This window comes from Scardinius erythrophthalmus (assembly GCF_964197995.2).
Source record: "Scardinius erythrophthalmus genome assembly, chromosome: 1".
NCBI classification, from domain to species: domain Eukaryota; kingdom Metazoa; phylum Chordata; class Actinopteri; order Cypriniformes; family Leuciscidae; genus Scardinius; species Scardinius erythrophthalmus.
The window spans coordinates 19,426,476-19,431,252 of NC_138221.1; positions in this window are offsets into that span (position 1 = coordinate 19,426,476).

The following is a 4,777-nucleotide window of genomic DNA, read 5'->3' on the forward strand; positions in this document are numbered from 1 at the left end:
GGTTAATACCCTCATAAGCTGTAATGTTGTATAAACATTAAAGAAAAAATTTCCTTCTTTGCACATGACAGGCTGGAGCAGCCTACCAGGCTTTGCAGTCTTGTGTCACCAATATGAGAATGACTGGGCTTCAGTGATTGGGAAATTAGTCATTTTTACTTAAGCCATCAAATATTTCATCCAAAAATATAAATTTGGAATTTATTTACCCAAACTTGTATTGTTTGAACATCCGAACCAATAAACATCCCAATATCCAGTGTGTTGTGTGGAGTCAGCATCTACCCCTCACAAGGATCACTGAGTTTCTTGGGCCGGTTGCCTTGATGACTGTTGCCAGGGGTGACACTGACCACATGCAACACACACTTGAGGAGAATGGTTTAAATTTATTAATTCATTTACTCAACCTCATTTCATTCCAAACCTATAAGACCTTTGCTCATCTTCAGAACACAAATGAAGATAATTTTGATGAAATCCGAGCTAAAAATCTGAACTAAAATTTTAACAGTAAATATTTACTCTTTTCATTTTTGGGTGTACTATCTTCATAAATATGAATTTTTCATTTCTAACACTTTGAATATCTTATGTGGCAGATTGGATAGAAATGATTAGCATAACATGTCTGGGACTTACACTGCAGTCTTTGAAAAGATTCTCCTCCACCTCACCCAGATATTCAATGAGACTGCGGATCACTGTATCTCGTTTTTTCTCAATGGTGTGGCCCTGAGAAGAGATTTATTTATAATAATCAATACTAAAGAATTGTCATTTGACAACCTTTTTTCAATTTTTAAGATTTATAAAAGTAAACATTTTAAAAATGTTTGTTTGTTTGAAGGGTTTCAGTTAGTAAAATAGACAGAAAGACAGATGGAGGGACAGATAGAAGAGTGTGGAGGAATGGGTGTCATCGAGCAGCATTTGTAATTGATAACCCACCACATTTTAGCAGCCATTACACAAATCAACATAACAGAATATTAACAGAGGTGTAAAGTCCAGGGGTCAGAAAGTAAAATTCCTGCCATGTTTATTCCACCCATGAACTCAGCCAGCTGATTTCACTAATTAGTTCTCTCTCCTGGCTGAAAAACTGTGCTAATAGGTTGGTTTTACGTGACGTCACGCTGCTGCAATGGAGAGCACGAAATTCAGTTGGAGGGCAGGAAGTGAAATAGCTGAGGATCTGCCGTCTGAAAAAGGCCAATGTTTTGTGTAGTTTACGGCTGCTCCAATCGTTCTAACCAAGAAAAGGGAAAGGGTTTTTATAGAGTACTGAAGATTGTCATTCATAAAGGTGAGAAATGTAAAAAGCTCACAGAACAACACCGTAAAAAGTGGATTTTTAACGCAAGTTACGTCTGCGGTCGGGAGGAGCAGAGTCTGTTAAAGGGATAGTTCACACAAAAATGAAAATTCTGTCATCATTTACTCAGCCTCAAGTTGTTCCAAACTTGTGTGAGTTTCTTTGTTCTGCTCAACACAAAGGAAGATGTTTGGAAGAATTTTTGTAACCAAACAGATCTCGGTCCCCATTGACTACCATAGTATATATTTTTTCCTACTATGGAAGTCAATGGGGACCGAGATCTGTTTGGTTACAAACATTCTTCCAAACATCTTCCTTTGTGTTGAGCAGAACAAAGAAACTCTCTAGAACTGGTTGAGGCTTGGTCATCTGTAGAATGCTAGTCCAAATCTCTTGGAGTTAAGATGTCAGAGTCACAAACAGGTGTCAGTGTCAAAATTACTGATGGCTCTTCTACTTTTCGAACGATTTTGATTGAGCCCTTGTTCATAATGTCATCAGTAGAGGTCAGAGTAAAAAACTGACCAAAATCAGTGTCCATGTACATGAGACTGAAATGTCCATCCAATTGAAAAGTCTCTTTTACAATTGTCAGAAGATCATCGACTGTGTTTGGAATCCCATTTGGAAGGAACAATTTCCGTACGTCATGGTCCTGTAGAATTACTCGTAGTACAGCTGGGCTAGGTGAGGACATTGTTGGTTTTTCACAATCTCAATCTAAAAGGGAAAACAAAGTAAAGAAATGGATTTAGCTGCTTAATTTAAATTTCATAACTGCTACCACAGTCTCTCTTACTTTCTCTTGCATATATTTTACACGACATGCACCTGCACACACACACACACACACACACACACACACACACACACACACACACACACACACACACACTTCATTACATTAATAAAATCTTTTCATCATCATCATCATTAACAAAATACTACACAATAGGGTTGGGCGGTATTACGGTAATATCGGATACCGCGGGATCTTAAAATAGCACCGGTATCAGTTTCAATACCGTCATTACCGGCACTTATATAGCCTATAATATATATAATTTATTTATTGCCTAAAAAATGCTTATGTGTGGTTGCAGTTTGGCAATATTTCTGGTTCCAACCGAATGAGAAGGGAGAGGCGGTAAATACTGACGAGGCAATTTGTAAATTGTGCCATAAAAAGGTGACCGCGAGAGATGTAAACACCTCTAACCTAATGTCGCATCTCCGAAACAACTGCTGCCAGGATGCATTTTGTTCTCGAGTTCATTAAATAAGCGCATTAAGTTTCGTATTTGTTAAAATATTATAATGTTATTTTTTCCATCTTTGTTGATTATGAAAAGTGAACAGCACAAATAAGATAGGATGCATCGGGAGTCAGACGATTTGACTACTTCAATAAATTTCGTTTTGTAAAAGGTCTCTTTAAAACGAATTTTGTTTTGTATAAATTGTATCTTAATTTTAATACATTTTTCATCAATCAATTGCCTGGATTTAATATAATCATGACATGATGGGCGCTGGCATGCCGCGGTCACTTGCATTGAAATCTCATAAATTAACCGAAACTCGGAGATGGCGATCGTCAATTTCTTTAAACGAAACAATTCAAAACGAAAAGAAAAAGGCCACTCTGATTAATCCATGATGTGCATTTCTCTCTAGGCGCGTTCATACGGAGATGCGATCATCAATTTCATTAAACGAAACCATACAAAACGAAAAGAAATAAACTAGCCTACTCTCTGTAATCCATGATGTGCATTTCTCTCTATCGTTCACTATGGAGATGGCGATCGTCAATTTCTTTAAATGAAACATTTCAAAACGAAAAGAAATATAGTCTGATTAATCAATAATGTGCATTTCTCTCTATAGGCGCGTTCACTACAGAGATGGCGATCGTCAACTTCCATCTTTGCAGAAAAGTTTTATTAATAAAAATCAATGGACACGCGTCAACGGATTACAAAGGCACTTCTTGATTGTTGCACGCACACAGATATTATGTTGAATAATGGTGGGCTCGGGCTCATAATAACAGTTAATGCCGTCGGCCGGACTCAGACACAACGTGCACGGCTTTATTTTTTTTATTTTTTTTGCCCAATCTGGCATTCAGTTTCTGAACGGTGTAGGCACAAGCCAACAGTTTGGTGATGCCGTCTGAGCCCATTATGTCATATTTTTTAATTAGTCACGGTAATACCGTATACCCCGGTAAAATAGGGAGGAGGTTTGACGGTATCAAAATTCGAATACCGCCCAAGCCTACTTACACAAGCACACTCTTATTGAGAAAAAAAATATCATAGCAGTTTTGTATAATGAAAATGACTTGTAATAATGTAATATAATTTTGGGTACATAACCTTTTAATTAATGCAAATGTAGTGTTTTAGAGACACCATCGATTTTCCTCCCATGGTGTAAGCTGCCAGTGGATAAACGTCCGTTAGCTGGGCTTGTTGGAGGACTTTAATATTACAAGTGGGTTCTAACATAAAAACCCTGAGATGTTCATTGTACCAGGCACTTTGCAGCCTGACAACAAAAATTAGGTCATCTTGAACAACAACCATTTGAATAATTTCTGCGAAGTCAGGTAATCCTCCAGTTGAGCCAAATGCTAACATCATTCCAACAGTGTAGTCTGTACCCAAATACTCCACCTTATTTGTCACGTGTACTGCAGTGGCATTGGGCAATTGTTTTCTCACGGTTTATTTTATTCCTTCATTTAGCAGTTCAAGTGGCACTTTGGACATTTTTGTCACAGAAATGGCAGGCCTTGCATGATCAGAGTCATACAAATGGAACGCAATCATTGTTTGATGCTTTCTTGCCAGAGACATCAAAACATTCCTGAAGCAACCAGTTTGCCGAAGAACCTTCTTAAAGAAGCGGTGTTTGGCCTCGAACCTCATAGTCCATAATGCCACCAGGGGGCCGAAGTCTTTAATAAGCTGAGGGTAGTGCTCAAGAAAGTGATGTTTGGGAAGCAGCCTCTTTTGGGGAAAAAGTTCAAGAAACCTATGTCGATGTTCAGATATCTTGCTGTCAAGAAAACCGATGCTTGCATCTGAAAAGACAGGTGATAGAGCAAGATCAACAACATCTTTTAGAGTCATTATCAACTGCCATGCCTTTTCATCCTCTGGTATTTTATCTCCAATCATTAGTGACAGCAACCTCCGTAAACACCAGTTTTCGTGGGCGTTGCCACCGATGCTGGTTTTACTTGTAGACACAAAGTTTGGTGCAACAACTTGAGGTGAGTTTGTTCTGTCGCTCCATTTGTATGGGAATGTTTTGATTCGATGGTTGAGCTCAGCAAGAGTGAAATACTTCTTCTTGATCAATACATCCAAACACAGCGCCAATTCAACTGGTACAATTCCCTCAAGCAAGTCATGAAGCATATCAGGAGGATAACCTGATATT